The sequence below is a fragment of the Neopsephotus bourkii genome, unplaced genomic scaffold (assembly GCF_033783945.1).
Source record: "Neopsephotus bourkii isolate Nb327-2 ecotype Australia unplaced genomic scaffold, CSIRO-AGI_Nbou_v1 NB_1624, whole genome shotgun sequence".
NCBI classification, from domain to species: domain Eukaryota; kingdom Metazoa; phylum Chordata; class Aves; order Psittaciformes; family Psittacidae; genus Neopsephotus; species Neopsephotus bourkii.
This window is the reverse complement of record NW_026902099.1, coordinates 391,116-410,798: the sequence shown is the minus strand read 5'-3', so window position 1 is coordinate 410,798 and position 19,683 is coordinate 391,116. Positions and strand designations below refer to the sequence as shown.

Sequence of the window (19,683 nt, the reverse complement as noted above, 5' to 3'; positions counted from 1 at the left end):
ACCCTCTGGTCTGTCCAAAGGAAGGGGGCTCAGGCTTGGCAGCCTTCCCACAGGGGCTGTGGTGCTTCACCACTCCATCACAAAGGCTCTTTCTTCTCCTGAGTACTGCCCACCAAAGGAAGAGCATTAGCGCTACTCTCCACTCTTTTATGAGACTGGGATTGTATCAATGTCGTATTTCCTCTCCTTGGATGGTTTTCTTTGTGAAACTGCCAGGAATAGAGGCTGAACTTTGTTCAGAGTTACTGAATCCTGTAGCCTGGCAGAGGTTCCCTGTTCTTAGGATCATTCCAAATTGACCCAAGGGTCCATTCTGCATATTGGGGGAACCATGGGGCTCCAGGAGCCATTTACAGCAGACCTTCTGCCCATCTCAAAAGGGGAAGAGACTGCTTCTTTGACTAAGGTACTGGAGCTCCTCTTCCTTCATTCCCTTGTGCATCCATGTTCATTCATGTGTGTGTGGATATGGGCTTTAAAGACTGCTTCTTTGACTAAGGTACTGGAGCTCCTCTTCCTTCATTCTCTTGTGCATCCATGTTCATTCATGTGTGTGTGGATATGGGCTTTAATCCCCATAATTAAAAAACTTGAGTTAGCATCTGCACTTTGTGCTGAAACGAGAATTTTGAATATGGAAGCTATAATATAGGTGGGTATTTAAATTTGACTGTTATTCGTGTGATCAGTAAAAATATGTATCTTTTAGGAATATCTTCATATTTCCACATTGTAATCATAACTTGCTTCACATGGGCTGAGATTCATCAGAAAAGATTAAGGAAAAGATCATGCTGGTTCTACAGCTGCTGCCTTATGTCTCTGTTTTCTCTGATGCCTGGCCATGTATCCCCAAACTAGAAAAAGCTTCTCTTGTAGAGAAATTGAAAATACTGGAAGTGAGACATATAAGACACTGTGCACTGAGGTTTATATCTGAGACATGTCTAGATGATTTTTCTTTATCCATTTAGTAAGTCACTTACAAAGAAAAGAACATAAATTTTTAATGGAAAACAATAGGTTTTTTGTGGTTTGGGTTTCTTTTATAGTCATTCCCTCTGGGCTGTGATCAGTGAAGATACACCAGAGATGAACTGTACCACAAGCAGGTTTTTTTTACAATCTACTTAGTACTAATCAAAATGCATAAGCAAAATGTTAATCAAATTATTTCAGAAGTTGTATCCTAGTGTTCAGTGGTTGTTTTAACTCATTACTGCAAGACCAGAATCTACTTTCAGGCTCTTGTTTTACTTGCTAGTCCAAAAGCATATGCACTTCTAAAATATGACGGAAAAAATAACATTCATATATTCTTAATTTTTTGTGTCATCAGGTGTAACTTGTTCATGATGACACGTTATTGTTCTGAAGGAGTCATACCTTCAATTGTATTGGTTAAAGCTATCATGATTGTTGGGGAAACATTTTTTGGAGCTAAAAACTAACTATTGTAGCTGTCAACTTACTGAACTCAATGGGACTTAACATAGGTCCAGAAAAGCAGCAACAAAATTTCTGGCAAATTCAGGGGAAAAAGGGTCTGTCTTTTTGAAATTCCACACTTCCTTTTCTCTCTCATCTGTACAGTTGAAAATACTGAGTTTGCTTCCAATTATCTTTTATTAAGCTTATATAATAAATTGGGCTTTTTAATTACAGAAATAGAAATATGAAAATCAATTTCAAAAACAGAATGATTCTTTCTGTCATAGAGGTGGAAGATAATTATCAAAGTATTGTTGTAAGAGTGACAGGAGGTAAAGAGCTTTCCAGAGTCACGAGTGGCAATGACACACTAATCTCTCCAGGAATCTTCATTGCCACTGAACACTATCAATGTTCATATGAAAAATCTCCTGTTAGGGTATATTAGCATCTCATGCTCACAATACAGTAGGTAGTTTGGTTTTTTTTTCTTGCAAAATAAAACACTAGAACACTGGCAAATCCATAGGTTTGTGAAAGTTTAATGACTAAAAAACACCACCACTGCACCACAGTAATCTAAAGTGTATCCTTGGACTCCTGTCTACTGCCTTTAATAGAAGAAGATGATACTTGCAATGCAAAGTGGCAGTAAAAACTACTCTGGTGTAGACACAGATTTTAGATGCTACTCAGTGGGAAGCCGTATGTGGTTCAGAAGTGCAGGGATATATTAGATTACAAGAGTTAGTACAGGCTAAGTAATGAAAAACATGCAGAAGCACATTCTGCAGTTATGAATCATTTTTTGATCACAACTATAATTTTTATTAGCTACAATACTAATTGAGTTTCTTTGCAGTTACTTCAGTTCATCTCATTATAAGCAGAAAATATATTAAATTGTGAATCAGAGCACGTGGTGATCTCATGGAGGTAGGTTCATACTGAAAGCACCCCTTTCTGCAGCTGTATCATGCAGCTGCATAGAAAATTTACTGGTATCTTGCTAGATCTTCAGCAAGTTTGCCAATGGCACCAAGCTGTGTGGTTCGGTTGATAAGCTGGAGGGAAGTAATGCCATCCAGAGGGACCTTGACACGCTTGTGAGGTGGGCTGATGCCAACATCATGAAGTTTAACCATGACAAGTGCAAGGTCCTACACCTGGGTCGGAGCAATCCCAGACACAGCTACAGGCTGGGCAGAGAAGAGATTCAGAGCAGCCCTGCAGAGAAGGATTTGGGGGTGTTGGTTAATGAGAAAATGAACATGAGCCAGTTTCAGTGTGCGCTTGCAGCCCAGAAAGCCAACCATATCCTGGGCTGCATCAAAAGGACCGTGACCAGCAGGTCAAAGGAGGCGATCCTGCCCTTTTATTCTGCTCTTGTGAGACCTCACCTGGAGTATTGTGTGCAGTTCTGGTGTCCTCAACATAAAAAGGACATGGAACTGTTGGAACAAGTGCAGAGGAGGGCCACAAGGCTGATCACAGGACTGGAGCACCTCCTGTATGAAGACAGGCTGAGAAAGTTGGGGGATTTTCAGCCTGGAGAAGAGAAGGCTGCATGGAGACCTCATAGCAGCCTTCCAGTATATGAAGGGGGCCTATAAGGATGCTGGAGAGGGACTCTTCATTAGGGTCTGCAGAGATAAGACAAGGTATAATGGGTTAAATCTTAAGCAGGGGAAGTTTAGATTGGATATAAGGAAGAAGTTGTTTTCTGTTAGCATGGTGAGGCACTGGAATGGATTGCTCAGGGAAGTTGTGAATGCTCCATCCCTGGCAGTGTTCAAGGCCAGGTTGGACAAAGCCTTGGGTGGTATGGTTTAGTGTGAGGTGTCTCTGCCCATGGCAGGGGGGTTGGAACTAGATGATCTTAAGGTCCTTTCCAACCTTAACCATTCTGTGGTTCTATGATTCTATGATTCTGTGATTCTGAAACTGACAAGTAAATTTTTACATGCCACAGTAAAAGTGGGAAGGATGGGAACAAATAAGTTGTATAGGAACCACTGATGGTTCCCATACTGTTGTAAGCTTTATACACCTTTCTTAGGCAGGAGCAGTGCTACAGCCCACACAGCTGTCTTTTGTGACTTACAGTCGTGCTAGCTGATTGCATCCCCTGTCTACAGCGCTTACGAGCAGAGTTCCCTGCAAACCTACTGTCATCCCACAAAGGTGGCTCAGATCCTGAGCTTAGTCAGAATAATAGGTCAGCATTAGTTTTTCTTTTCCATGTAACATAGGGGTAGAGCTGCACATGAATTCTGAGGAAAACAGTCTCCAAATTGGGAGGGGGGGGTGTTCATAGAACCATAGAATGGTTTAGTTTTTAAGGGACAGTAAAGGTCACCTAGATCTAACACCCGTACCATGAGCAGGGACACCTTCCACTAGACCAGGGTGCTCAAAGCCCCATTCCACCTTGAACTCTTCCAGAGATGGGGCAGCTGTATGAAAACCACACAAAAAACAGTCCAGCAAATTTGCCTTGTGCCAAGTCACACAGTAATTTGATTGGCTGTCAAATTGATCAGTTTGCAAATAAAAAGTTCTCTAATAAAGATCTGGATTATTTTTTTTTCTTTTTAGTGGAAAATATATTCTATGAATTTGGGTATATTTAGTTATTACTTTTCTAATTCAGGAAGGTTGCCAGGAAATGCTGTTAGTAATTGACTTTGGGGCAAGGAAGAGGGATGAGACATACAACGTTAACACTGGGATATCCCCTGTTGTCTGGAAGGACTTTGAGTGCAGTGAGATGTACTGTTTGGCATGTCTGATCTCCAGACTCAAGATTACCTGCTTGTGTCCATCATGGACACAGCCAAGGTATTCACAAGCTTGGTTTATGCTGGTGAGGAGGAAAAGGGATTATAAACTTCAGTAACAAAGTGGTGAAGGAACCAAAGAACGTGACTTAGAGCTGTAAAATGTCGTCATTGCCAGGAACAGATTGGGCACTAACAATTTTGTAAGCAGCAGGGTAGTGAGAGGCTGGCAAGGAGTTAGCTCAGGAACAGGATAGTCTCTACAGGTAAAGCAAACAGCCAGAATCGATAAACCAAATGTATTCAAAAGAACAGGAGAAAGTCTATATGTAAGCCTTTGATTTTCTCGCCTGCATTTTTCTCCCTGCAGAGCCATATGTTCTGTGCTTTGCTGTAGGATATGTTCTTAGACCTCAAAGTCACAACAGACCTTAACTCTTTCCTTCTGTGAAATCTCATTTAACGTCCATTTCTTTGGGGCAATAACTGCTTTGGGCTAAATCTGTGTCTTCTAGATATATATCAGGAGCTGAACCATTCAGCACACTGATAGTTTCCTCTAGGAGAGAAGCCCAATACTGAAGACGTGAGATCTGTTTCTTGTCTAAACTTCTCCAGCTTTGATTCAGGGTTACTCACCATTTTTCTGTGATACTGGAGAGAGCTCTTAGGTACCAAATGAATTTTTCCTGGGAGGTGCTTATGCACCTTGCTGTGCACAAGGCATCTCTCCGTCCTTTTTTGATAAAGCTAGCTAGCTTAAACTTGATATTATTAGACCTGTTCTCCAACCTTTAATCATATTTGAAGTTCTTTTTGGCAGGCATTTCAATGTTTGTGATTTGTTCAACGTTTGCCCTAGGACTATTCATAAGTACTTGATGAATCTACAGAGAGAAAAACCCTTCTCAGCTCCCCTTCTGCTAGGTTAAAGAAGCCAAGCTCTCATCTTCTAAAGCAGACTTTCCACTCCTCCATCCTACTAGCCTTTTCCTGCACACAGCCAACACAAGATCCTGTTTCTTGAACAGGACTAGAAATACACACAGTTTATTCATCACCTTTCTCCCATGACAGTGATTTTTCTTACTGCTGCTTCAGAAGTCTCTGGTTTTTCTTTGTTTTGTTTTGCAGGAGCTGTTAAATATTAACATTTGTGCCTCTGGGCCACGTAATTTTTTTGCAGTCTGAACTTTATAGTGTTCCCTCTGTCTCTGGCAGTAAATAAGTTCTGGAATATTCAAGGTATGTCTTTTTCAGTCATTCCCTTGTTGTTCATATCTGCTACCTGGTATCCACTGATAACCAACAATCCAAGCATGCTGCCTCTGGCAGCAAGCCCTGCTGGTACTTCAGATGGATGTGCTCTAGAATGAAATGGACAGAACAGAGCTCTTCAGGGACTTCACAAACCCCACTTCAGTTGTCATTTGTAACTAAATAGAAACACATGCTTACCTCTGAAAGAATACCTGATAGTCAGACTTATTCTCTCTCTTAGTAACCATAAACTAATTCTTCCTGTTTAACTCTGGTTATTCACAGAAAGAGGGATCATTTGTTCAGGGACTGAAAACCTTGAGTCACCTCAGAAGTCTAAAGATCTGAGCCTCATGCTCCTCACAGACACAAACAAACTTCTGTTAGGGATCAGCAATGGCACCTAAAGGCTGAAAAATAGCAGAAGTTTATTCCTTGCAGTAGCTTTTTTTCCAGCCATCTGCATTTAAAGGTGGTCAGTTTGCTCTTCAGGAAATTAGTGCCATGGGATGTGGCTGTTAGATAGTCAAAGCCATTTTTTGAAATGCATTTGTCCCCAGTAACAGACATTCTAACATCTGTGTTGCAATGTTGAGATTGTTAAGTGTGACTTCCCAGAGTACACAAAGGAATTAGTTTGGCTTTGGACTCCCTTCTTTTAACTGGCTGGTAGGTATGTACTCAAAATATAAGAGCGTCAGACATAACAAAAATTTCATTGCACTGAAACTGAAAATCTTGCTGAAGAAAAAGGAGAGACAAGATCTTGTTTTGTGATTTCTGTTGATTGTCCTCTTCCAAACAAAGAGAATAAAACATGATTATTATAATAAATCCATTTTTAAGTGAACACCTTTTCAAGTACTAAACATTAACACGTTGTAAACGACTGTCAGAACAAAAAAGTCTTATTAAAGAAATTGGAAGATGACGTATTTTATATGACTCAAAGTTTCAGACTCTTGCTGTAAATTAGCGCCTGAAGTCATGTTTAGCACACTCCTGCACCTCTATTTTCAAATATCTTATAGTAGTACTTTGAAAGAATCCCTGCTGTGTAGCATGTGCAAGACCAGCCACCGAGATCAATACACTCAGAACAATTCTAAAATCAATGGAGTATTTAACAAGGTGCTAATGTAACTCAATTGAGACCCAGATAGTGAGCTTGTCCCAATATGCTTGTGGCATATTTTTGCAGAACTTCCAATTTTTTTGTGTATTTTTTGAGAAAAGGGTACTCCTGATAACTGATAAATAGCAGTCATCTGTGCATGGCATCATAAATAACAACCCTTCTCCACCCACAACCTACCCCCGCTACACAGCTTTCCTGGTGTTGTATTAATCCTGATCTGCTGGAACCAGCCCGACTGCTAAGCCAGTCCTACCTAGCAGTGATTCAGCAAGGAAGCTTGTTCACCTGCACCTGTTGCTCAGATAGACTCCACAACTCGTTAAAGTTGTAAAGTAAGTATGCTTTATTCAGCACTGAGGCACATGGGAGATAGCTCCTCCAAAGGCATGCGCACCTTAGCGTAGTTTCCCTTTTACATTTATCCTCTAAAGTTATACATATGCATGAGGTTGCACAACACACCTCTACATATTCATGTCCTATTCCCGCTTCGTATTATAATGAGCTAAGAAGTCCTTTGCACCTGCACAGTGCCTACTAGTGGTCGTGAGCGAGGGTATCAAGCTGAAGTAAACAACTCTTCCTCAAGCCTGAACTTTTTACCTCTAGTCATTGCCCATGCTCTCTCGAGGCCTGGTTATCATCCAAAGCGCAGAGCCAATTTCAGCCAGCCTAGGCATCCAAAGGACAGGAATCAAGTCACGGCCCCTACCTTTTAGCAATAGCCACATCCTTATATGTTGTTCTAGCATATACAGTGAGTGTGATAAGCATGAACGAGTAGTAAGCAAGTGGCTTGATCTAACCCCTTGTACATTGCCAGTACGATAAGCATGAGCAAGCAGTAACACTTAAGCAAGCAGCTTGACCTACCCCCCCCCGTACATGGTTTAACCCTTCACATCACACCCAACATCCAAAATTGTTTTAGTGCACTGACGTAAGATGTGCCATAGCTAAAGAAAGCAATGCTCAAAGCAACCTCTTCAGCTGCAGCCAATTATTTAAACTCCTGTAGAGTGAGCTGTATAGGATATTGCTCAAAGGTCACTTCTAACTTAATGTAGGCCAGTAAACTAGCCCCTTTTAACATCTAGTACACAAAGCAGATGCGACAGCAGCATTACTGATAGAAAAATCTTCCCCTACATGAAATTGTGTGACCTGTAACTGCTGCTTTTTGATCCGAAAGTGAAAAAAGGGATGAAGAAACTGGAATGACATTGCTGTAATCAATCACCTTCGTCATCGAGTATTAGGCAGTGACTACATGCCAGTTCTCTACAGCAAAGGCAGTATAAGAAGTTCCCGTTCTGTCATCCCCCTCAATTTCCTGCATCAATCAGTTGTGCAAGAATCTGTTGGGAAAATTTTCTAAACTGTATCAGTAAAACGGCTGTTTTTAAAAAAAACAAAAACTAGCACTTGAAAATAATTAACCTCGATCCCATTACACAAGTAGTTTCTATCATGGTCAGCAGGGAATTGCATTAGTGAGACTGAGGGTGCCCTAAACCACAGGCTGTGTGTGAAAAGTCTTTCACCCCAAGAGAAAATCTGCATGAAAATATACCCCGAAAAAGTGTGTGATGATCATCCTCTTACCCTGCAGAGGCCTCACTTTTGCAGAGCTCAGAAATTTGTCATCTGTTCCACCCTGGTCAACTACTATAAGCAACTGAGGGAGATTGCCAAGACAGTACAAGTTGAGATGCCAGCAGTATACTGGTGGACTGGGGAAATGTTTGGAAAAGCAGTATCTTTATTAAGTTGCCTAACCTATCGAAACTGTTGTTCCAAAGTTTTTCCATGATGTGGCATTTGTACACGTGAACTGGAGACTGCAGAAAAAAAAGAGATGGCTTTTTTAAAAAGCAAAAATATGAAGTCACTCAAAAAGGTAGATGCACCTTGCAATGCTTCACGCTTTTTATCTCAAGAGCTGACCATAAAGCAGTCAAATAAAAGGATACAGCCCTTGGGCTCCCTGTTCCCCTCCCAATCAATATATGAAGATGCAGAATTTTACACAGCTCACCAAAAGGGAGAAGTTTAACTCCATCTTCCTTTCCTCTCTGATCCTAGCCATTCTGCAAGCTTTCATTTGAAACATTTTAAATTCACTAATCCAGTAATTTTTTTACTTTCTTTAGAGTTTAACCTTCTCCTGTGTACATTTAATTGGATCATTGGTTGGACTGCTGAATGCTAGATCCAGCATGAAATAAGCAGTCATGGCTAGAAATCACAGTAGTGGTGGTGGATGCTGTCCTGTTTAAACCACTTTGTTTGGCTCACAATGCTGCATGAAGCCATACATTGGGTACCTAAACTCAGGCTCTTTTCAGGTGTTCTCAAGCTTTTTTCATGGGATATGATGCTGTTGTCAGTAGTCATTCAAGGTAATACTGAGTTGGTCAAATACTTTAGGTCTTGATTTCAAGAATCTATGATTATTTAGCAATAATTGGAGATGCTTCTGAAAAACGAACTTCTTTTGTCTGGCTGTGTGTTCCAGAGTTTGGGGATTCCAGGTTGAGAGAGAGGCAAGACACAATGGATAAAAATCCAATTAGTTTATTACTATAGGAAAATATAGGGAGGAAGAGCCAGCAAAGGGTAAAAGAAACAGTGATGGATATTTTTTGGTGAGTGCTTATCTTACCAACCCCAGAGACCATGTGATGATGCTTAGGAAACAAGCTCGGAGAAACATCATCACAATATGAGGTGGCAGGCTCCGCCATAACGACATCCCCAAGGAGGCAATTTTGACCTGAGTGGTGTGAGGCTCTGCCTCCCGTCACCGCACTAGGTTCCGGCTTTTTATGTTGTCAAAATACACACTCCTTTTGCTGTAGAGGGCCGACCTACTTCAGAAGGAGTGGCCAGTTTTACATATACATCAACTATCCAAGAGTAGGCGGAGTTTTATGTAAATTAATGGAATGCCTTCCTGCCGCTTGCGCACTACTCCCAGGTGGTCTCTGGTGCGGGTCTTCTTGCTGAAGGCCCAACGTCTTCCTTGTTCTGAACTTACGAACTGTTCAGCACTGCGCACACGCAGTGGTTCTTAGCAGCAGTCCAAACCACATACCTAGTGAAAACTGGTTTGTTTCCTCTTGATCTGCTTGGTGCCGCCTTCTGATTGGTTCATTATTTCTTGTAGATTAGGCAGATATAAATGTGTTGCAAGCATCAGCACAACAGGTTGCAATAAGTTGCAAACTTAGTCAAACTAAAAATAATGTCTTAGCACTCCCCCCAACCTGAGGCTGGGAGGGGGAAGTGTGCAGGGGATGTTTGGGGAAAGGTCACCATGGACCATATGTTTTTTTCCCTTGTCAGGCTCGCCTGACACAGGCTGCTAATATAAATATTACCATATCTGTAAAGCTTGGAATAAGTATTTCTTTAAGACTGTTTTTTATAAAACATATCCATCTGCAATTATAAATCAAATAGCTTCACAATTAAAAGACATACTTGGCCTTCTTTACCCTGTGAAGGTTTGCGTGAAATTGGAGCCTTGCTGTGGGCTTTTTTTTACATAATTAAACCTTTTCGCAAATGACTTCTTCATAACTCTTAATTAAAATGTGCAACAGCTTTTTATTTAAAGAGCACAAATTCATCAAAACAAACAACAGCCCAAATTGTCACTGAATTGTTGCATCTGTGTTTGTCACCTGGTTAGAGATCTGGAAGGAATTGCAGAGGTGCAGATAGCATTTCATTCTTCTGCACTGGTGTCACCACAGGCTCCCAGTACTCCTCACCTGTTCTCCTACATGAGAGCAGAAAGTAATCTCTTCAGAGCATTAGTGCTGTTTGCAGCTCATTGATAGCACCTTTCTATTAAACTTTTGGTTTACCTGCTCTGCACCATCAAAATGGTCGTGCCTCCATTAATACACCCCTTCTCTTCTCCAGAGCCCTAAGAATCACCTGTCAAAGGCATTTCTACTCAAATGGAAGAATATGAAGTCCTATTCCTTGGCCATGTGTTAGTTTAAGTTATCTTTATCTGTCCTATCATAGTACTATTTAATTTCAGAGCAAATCCATTTCCACCCCATCATAGTTTCTTACCTTCTCCTATTTTGTCTGCATCTTAGCATGGTGCAGTAAGTCTATGACAAAACATGATTATTTTTTTTTTTAGCTGCAGGAAAAACTGTGTTTTGTAGTCTGCAGTAATTGGGTGATCCTACTGGGACACCCACCTTGGCACTGCAGGATTTGAAGTGGCAGGTGTTTAGGTGTGATGCAGACTCATCCTCTCTTGCCTTCACTGCCTAACAGCATGAAGGCAAATCCAAAGCTTTCAAAAGCCTGTAAAACTCTGATAATCCTGCTAAAATGTACTGCAACTGTTCAAGAAAGAGATATGAGCAAGTTCTGAGATTAGATAAAAGAGAAACATTTTTATTTTTTTGAAAAGATAAGCAAGTCCACTCCGAAGGAAGGAAATCTGTAATTCACCTTGAGCACTACCCAAGGAAACACTAATTTCTTTCAGATGCAGGGTCACGTTTTATGGGAAGCCATTTTGACCTGTAATCAGTTTGCCTATGAATAAACATATACGCTATGAGGAACCATGGAGTGGAGACAAAAAATGATCACAAACACATCTACTCCAGCTCTCTTAGCGGTCTGTGGAAAGGCTGCTATTGATTTTGATAGTATTTGGATGTAATTCTGTCATTCAGCACAGGTGATTTTATTCAGGACATTTTGGTTCTCTCAGTGTCAGAACAAATGCAGCCCATGTTATCATCAGAAGAAACCAGAAAAGCACAGTACTTCTGAAAATTAAGCTAACAACCCTTTTCAAAAGAAGATGTGATCGCTCCAAATGAGTCCTCCTTTACTGGTGATGAACACCAGTTCAAGTGTTAGCTTAAAAGGGAAAAGGGTTTTGTGTGCAGCTGGAGAAAGCAGGCAGAGATTTTGTGAAGCTGGTGGTTGCTATTTTTGTCCTTCCATGAGTGGCGCTTTGTTTAACATACAAATTCTTGGGCACTCATTTATGACAGCTATCACTAATTAGTGGATCCAACCCCTAAAAAGGAGGGATTAAAAATACATAATTCTGGTTTGCAGTGGTCACTGAATTAATAGAAGAGTTCGGTATTTCTGCGATTTCTGAACTAACAACACAATGTCACAAAGCTCTTTTTTCAGACACATCACCTATAAAACTGAATTCATTTCAAAGCTGACATCCATGAGCTAAGTTCTTGTGATGGTTTTGGCTGGGGTAGAGTTATCTTGCTTCGTAGTAGTTAGTATGAGGCTATGGTTTGGATTTGTGTTGGAAAGGGTGCTGACAACACAGGTGTGTTTTAGCTAATGCTGAGCAGTGGTTACACAGAGCAAAGGCCTTTTCTGCCCCTCACAGCACCCCACCAGTGAGCAGCCTGGGGACACAGCCAGGACAGCTGACCCCAAGTCAAGTGACCCCAGGGATATCCCACACCACATGGAGATGTGCTCAGCATATAAAGCTGGGGAAAGAAGAAAGGAAGAGGGACAGTTGAAGTGATGGCGTTTGTGTTCCCAAGTAACTATTACATGTGCTGGAGCCCTGCTGTCCTGGAGATGGCTGAACACCTGCTTGCCCAGGGGAAGTGGTGAATTCCTGGTTTTGCTTTGTTTGTGCAGCTTTTGCTTTACCTGTTAAACTGCCTTTATCTCAATCCATGAGTTTTGCCCTTCCGATTCTTTTCCTTCAGCCCAGCAGGGGAGAGAGAACGAGTGGCTACATGGGTCTCAATTGCCAACTGGGTTGAACCATCACAGTCCTTCCTGGTGCATGACAAGCAGGGTTATAAAAAAAATTTTAACCATAATTCTGATTGCTAGAGCAATGGGGAAAAAAAAAAAAAAAGAAAAAGAGAAAAAGTTGTTATCCATGACTTGAAGTATTTGAATTTTAACTTCTGTCTGGACCAGAAGTTACAAGGAAGTTTTAAGGCCTTTGAGGCAAGAATAGAAGCTTGCCTTTAAAGCAGATCAAATAAGATAGTCATACCAATCTACTCTGGCCATAACATTGTTGGACAGTAGATCAATGGTTGAGCATAACTTTGGCACTTTATAGAGCTTGTTGATAGTTTTCCATTACAAAAAACATTGTGTCAGAAAGGATTCATAAAATGAAAGCAAAATTCCTTGTGGGAACAAGTTAATCTCAATTATTCTTTCCACTGAGCAGACGCAAGGACCCCATGGACCCTTGTCAGTCAGACTGGATTCCACTTGAATATCTGTGGGTTTCAGTGAGTTTATACTCAGCCCTCAGCAGGATGGACTCCTGGGGACTGTACCCCATCTATCAGTCCCTATACACCATTTGAAGCATGAGACCTGGGGGGCAGGAATAATGGGGATCAAGCATCCCATGTGTCATGTCCCATCCAGGACAGTCTGTCAGGTCAGCAACATGCCAGCTCCTAGTGGTAACACCACCCTTGTGCCTTCATCCTTCCTGCGTTATTGCTGCATGTCAGATGTCTTTCCTGACTAGTGCTGGACACTGAAGGGCTATTCTTTCCCTCAGCCCTCTGAACTTCACTGTTGAGCATCAGTGCAGGTGTTCAGATCGGTTGAGGAGGACTCCATTCTCCTGTCCTTAGGATCACCACCTAAAAATTATAGATCCTTGCAGTTTTGACAGTTACTCTGAAACTTCTCTTAGAAAAGGGTAGGAAAAGACAAAAGCAAACCCATACACCAAATTCAAGCAGAGCAACTCTGCTGTCTGTGGAAACAGTTGGACAGAAATGAAGGGAAACGAAGCGTGTCTCACACATGGCTGCTCCATTGGCATGGTCCAACTGAGAAGTTGTTAGCCACTCCCAGCCCTTCTGTTGAGGATACTTCCATCCAATCTCATGTCCTCCATTTACTCTTGGAAGAAGATGGGGCTCAAGAGAGTCCTGGTTTCTTTTACAACCCAATTCCATTTTTCAATTAACTCAAATTCAGAACTCTCCCTGATTTATTGATTATTACCTCAAGCAGAAGTATCTCTACCTACCTTACATAAGATCAGTGCCTACTAGAACAACAGGTAAAGCCTAGTGCCACTGTCAGCTGGTCATTCCTGACCACAAGCAACCATGACTGGCTAAGCCTTGGTCAAGTGTTATCATAAGGACTTTTCCAGAAATATTATGCAAAGACAAGAATGAACTTTTTCACATGTAAACTTCAAGCTCTACATATACATCCAACTTGTTAATCATATTTAATAGGATGTCACAACCAGGCTGATACATGCAGTTTATTACCGGTGGTCAGTTTAGACAGGATGGCAACCACCTCTGAGATGACAATGAATCTGGGGGTCCTCATAGCATCCCCTCTCCTACAAGCTTGACTTTAAAGGCTGATTTGAAGACAATCCAGTGTAGGTTTTATAGGTGACTAGGAATACTTTGATTTGAAAACCACAAGCTTTCACATTGCTGGAATGAAATATTGCAGATTTTGTCACAGTTCTGAACACAGGTTTTCAAAATATCAAAAAGTGATGGCCATTAATTTCCTGGACTTGAAAGTGGAAAGGTTGGGTTTTCTAAGAAGCACCTTTCAAACCCTGCATGGGTATAAGCGACGAAGCTGACTTACGGCATAGAAGACAACAAATCTACAGCCAAGCTGTCTAAAGTAGTTGAGAGAAAAAAAACTTTCAGTCATCCACACTGGGAAAACTGGTTTTCATGAGATAGAGAAACACCTGCATTGTTTGCCACTGATAAATGGTATTTGCAGTCTGTTCAGGTGAAATAATGTACTTTAATTCATGAAATTTGGAGGAGCTGAAGGGTTATTTTTTAAATAGCATTCTCTGTTGCTTGAAAGATTTTACTGCACAGCATAAGACACAGAAGTAAATGTAGTCTGTCTTGAGGGCCTGAAAGCTAAAGTGGCAGTGCTGACATACGAAATAGTGAATAATACAATGAAAGTAGTCTGCTCTTCTTCTAAAATGAGCTTGGAGATGTCAGTGATGGTACTTTTCAGAGTAATAACATTGTGCATTATTAAAGACAAGATCTCAACAGCTGCTTAATGTTAATATAAGACCTCTGATCATATTTTCCTTGTCAGTCCAATATAGGCACTCTAGTATAAACTTACCCTACAGAAGGTGGTATAATCACCACCTTCTCTTACACTTTGAGTTTATTTGCTGTTTTGTCAGGCAATCATTAATCTCTTCTTTAAAATAAACTAAAAAAACAAAGTAAATTGAATATTCAAAATTAACTCCTAGAAAGTACCCACAGGTCTCCCTATCCTTATCTGAAGGAAAAGGAAGCTATTTTAGAGTCAGCTGAATCTAATCCATTTTATCCCCCGTCTTCTATTTTCCTTGTGTAGAATTCCACTGTTCCTGTTTTCCAAGACCAAGCAATAATGGCAGAACTGTGAGCAGATTCATAAAGAGCCTCCTGCAGGATCTGAGTTTTAATTCTAGCTGTTCACACACTGTGTGTTAGCATATGTTATAAGCAACTATAAATTGTGTACAGATGTGTGCTGGAATTCCAGTGTAGCCAAGTTAACAACATTGAACAATATCTCGTGTGCTTTGTAATTATACATAATGCATATGTTGTCATATAAGAGAGTCCATGTTTGTGGCAGGATTTATCCACTGGCTTTGGAAGGAAGGAGTAAGAATTATGGTGTGAATTTTTAAACAAGATTTTTAATACAAGATATGCAAACCAAAGAAAAGAGACGAATTTCTGGGAAACATTTTATATAACAGGCTCTGCCTAGGTGAGCACATAAGCCAGGACTTGAAAAAGATTCCTTTAGAACACATTTCAGAAGTCTAAAGACAAAAAAGTTTACATATAAGTAAAAAGAGAAAGTATGCGAACATTGTCCTAGTTGGAAAAGCAAAGTGACAACAAACATCAAATACAGCGAAGCACAGTAAAGGGAACAGGGGGAGCAGGCAGAGAAAGGCCACTCTGAAGACCAGGAAGAGCAGGGCTGAGTGGCGATGAACATCCTTAAAGTACCTTGTAAATAATCTCTGCTGTGCTTTTGCTCAGAAGTGATGATTCTCATCAAGTGAAGATTAGTATGTTGTTTTCTGTAAATTAGAGTTTGAATGCTGGGAATATTGATCATTGTTCTCTGCTGTGTGGAGAGGGCAGTCTCTCATTGCCTGCAATACCAGCTATGCCCTTTCCATGGCTCGAATAGAGCAGCAGTACTGCTCTTCTGACCAGTGACAAACACCAAGCAGACGAAAACAGCCTGCCAAGAAGAAACACTTTTCTTTCAGTTGTGTGAGCAAAGCAGTAGAAGAAAAGAAAAGGAAAAGGCCTAAATACACTCTCAAAATGTGAGCATAGGTTAGCTAGAGCATGGCAGAAGATCAGACTTCCATTGCCTCTTCCACTCAGAGTCCTCAGGAGAGGGCTTTCAGCATGTATTTTAAGCTAATCTAAATCAAGGCTGGTCTTGTCCCACTTTCCTGCACATTTCTAGATTTTTATGCCCTTGTCATCTGTAACTTTAGCACAGGCACTCATTTGATTGCATAGTGAAATGGTTCAGGGAGCTGGAAAACCTGAAAACTTACCATGAAATAAAATAATTAGCTTTCAACCAGGTAAGTTCCCTAAATGGATTCAACGTAAACTCAGAGATGGCAGGGCTAATGCAAGAGAGGGGCGGAGGTGTGCAGCCTCGGTCCACAGGGAAAGTGCAGGTTGCAGTTACCTAGTCCTAGATTACCTTAAACTGCCAAGGAAGCACACCATGATGACTCTCAGCAGATATCACAAGCTGCTTTGTTACCCCATAAATATATGTTTGCCTTTTTTGGGTAGGAGAGAGACCTTTTTCAGTAACCTAAGATGTTTTGTGTTTCTTCTTCCCCAGGTTGCCATCCTGATAGAAAGCGGACTTTTTAGGTTTTATAAGAGTACTCTCCAATAGACAGCAGCAGCATTAGTGAACAGCATCAGCTCTTCTCAGAGCCACAGCTTTCAAGATTCATCCTGCATTTGAAAGTGATTTGCTACATCAAAGCTGAGAAAATACATTAATAAGAGAAAGGAAAAAAAATCTGTTGCGTTTGATTGTATCTTGCATTTTTGTTATTCAGCTTACCTCTTGGTATAGACCTTCTTTCTACTTGTATTACACATTCCAGTGCATTTCTTCATACAAATAGTATTTGCATCATTTGGCAGAAAACATAAAAACCTAAATGATGGTCAGACTTCCTAGACTGTGCTCAAAAGGATATGTTAAGGGATAACACTTGCAGTTAAATCACATCATATTAAATCAGCAACATTCTTAACCCTGAAGCACGGCATCTTCTTATTTATTGACTGATTACTCTTCACTCTTTGCACTCCTTATATCTCATGAGCCTGATTAGCTACATATCTGATGGTTATGTTTGCTCCTGTCTTAACATCCTTGGCTTAATCTGTGTAGGTTATTTTGCTGACCCACTTTGTCCAAACCTGTGATACTGCTCAATACCTTCAGAGTCTACCTGAGAAGCTGATGTAGCTTAACACTGGCTGGTGTCCAGCCTTTCTTTACTGCAAACAAAAAGCTGAATACTCCCATCCCTTATCTGGGAGGGACAGCTGCAGCTGTACTTCCTACCTCAATTTTCACTGAGCATTTCTGAAAGATTAAGTGCTTTATACAAAGTGGATCTTTTGAAAAAAACATCTATGGAAAATGTAAAAGCACAGAACTGACACTAGGAAGGGCCGTGGGTGAAAGAAAAATTCCAGGTAACATTAGTTTGTCTGCATACGGACTGTACCAGTTGATGAGCAGCATAGTTTTCTACTATTTTATTGTTCCACTGTCCTTTCTTGCATTAGATACTATACTACTTCTTTCTCATGAGGCAGATTGTATTTAACCACGCATCACAGCAATGTTTCCTGATATTCTGACAGAACTGGTCTGAATTCCTTACCATATATATATATATATATATAAGTATATAATGATGGCAAGAGGTAGCAAACTGCCACCACTTCAGCAATTTCTAGACCACATAAATGCAGCAGAGGAAGAGGACTTATTGACAAGTTATGCTACTGTTTCTAGCCATTTTAATATTTTTTTTTTTTTGCAAAACAACCTAAGAGGAGTTGCTCCATCCCAGAGGATATGTGTTGCTACACTAAAGCACAACTAACTACATTGTTAGGACTTCGGCTGTAAGATTTCACATGCTCCACTGCATTCCCAACCGACATTCCCTACTCAATAGATAAGGAATTAGTCTGGTGATTAAATTATTTCCATCAAATGCTCTCCGCTTTCAGCTATGCTGGTTGTCCTTTTGTTGTTTTATTGACCTCCATTTTCCAGGCCATTGCGTTTCCAAACAGCAGTCTTCAGAACCATTATCCCATTAAGAAAACAATTAGTTTTCAGATTTTAAAGTGTCTGGGGCCTTACTGGTATCCAGTTGCATTTCTTCATCTGTCAGTTTGTTTCAGGAGGTTTTGCATGTTTTGCTGCCATTTTAATTGATTGCTCTGGTTTAGTAGAAGCACAGTTGCTAGGAGCAATGCCCAAGTGCTAGATCACATAGTGCTGATGTGCAATAAAGCAGCTGTAGGGTTCCCCATATTTCAGAGGCTGACAGAGAACTGCTTGGAAATTTTTGCTATAGGAGGTGACTGTCTTAAGAACAACTGAGTTCAAACTCAGAAAGGTGACATAAGCACCAGAGTTGGACTTCCAGGGGTCAATTGTATCTCTGTAAGGATGTTGGCATGGTGTCCCACTGCAGCAGGGAGACAGGGTTGCTTTGTGCAAAAAATGAGGTGGAGGCTTTATTTTTGCTTTTTTCCTTCATGACATTGTTGTCCAATATTGTAACCAAGAAACCACAGGAACTTTAATTGGGATTCACTGTGCACTATGTACTATTCACCTGCACTGTGCATGTGCTCGTTTTGTTTCCTTCTGTTTCAATATTGAACCAAGTTGCAGAGACGAAATCTGGCCCTGTAGTATTTGTCAAGGTGAACAGCTGAAGGATTCAGATAGTCACTCTCCGAATGAGCTTGCAGAGGCTAAGTAGCTAGATTAGGAGAGTACAGATGGGAAAGCGATAAATCCCATGATCAGAGGCATTTACAACAAGCTATGAGACTCTGCTTTGTGCTGTTTGTTGCTTTAGGCTGGGATTTTTAAATCCCAGTCTTTGTTGTTTTCTCAGCTTTGTTTGCTCAAGGCAGAGTGATTGTCAAATACCACACACAGAGGCCCCTAATTCTGACTGGGACACCGAGTAATATAGAACTTAAATGAGACACAGTCGCAATATGCAGAAATAAATCATTCTGCTCTTAATGCTGCTGGTATTTCACTAATTTTACCATATGGTAGATGTTTTCAGTATGCTGTTTTCCTCTACAGAGTTTCAGCCCATATGCCAAAGCACAGCACGATGTACACTAAATGCCACAATTTGCCAGATCTGCTTCCCTGCAGTTCTGTCCTGTAAGAACTGACCAGTCCCCAGACAGTAATAGAAGCAATACCCTGGATTTCCCTGGTTCTGAAAACTGCATCATGGCAGGTTAAGCAGGTTTCTTTTGACTGACCCTTATGCTGAAGGAAAGCAAGTGATTTCTGAAGACTGGCTTGTAATGTAACTGTTCTGGTATGGCATACGCTTTTGGACAGCAGTTATTTTCAATATTCTTATGTTATGGCTTGATTTCTAAAGTCTTCTTTTGTATGCTCAGAACTAAAGGGTTACTGCTCAGGAGCTGCCTGCTGAGTGCGGCTTCTGGCTCCTTGCAACTGTAGGATAGATGCGCCCTCCCGTGTACTAGCTCTGAAGTGTTCTTACAGCCATAGCACTCGGAAACCAGAGACGCTTCTAGAGATTTGGAGATCATTATTCTTTTAACAAAACGTTGCAAATAGGAGCTCTGCCAAAAAATTTCTTTCAATCATCCCGAAGTTATTGATAATTTTTTTAATTTGGAAGAAGTGGAGAAGCTTAGACTTGCAAAACAGGTAACCATAAAAATA

At 40.8% G+C, this 19,683-nt stretch overlaps 1 long non-coding RNA gene across 1 annotated transcript in view; it reads left to right on the top strand.

The window, feature by feature from the left end:
* Positions 1 to 9,616: 9,616 nt before the first annotated feature.
* LOC133222823 (uncharacterized) overlaps positions 9,617 to 19,683 on the top strand; it is a 252,588-nt gene continuing 242,521 nt past the window's right edge. The window contains exon 1 of the long non-coding RNA XR_009728384.1: positions 9,617 to 9,627. This is a non-coding gene — a long non-coding RNA (uncharacterized LOC133222823). The remainder of the gene's footprint in view (positions 9,628 to 19,683) is intronic.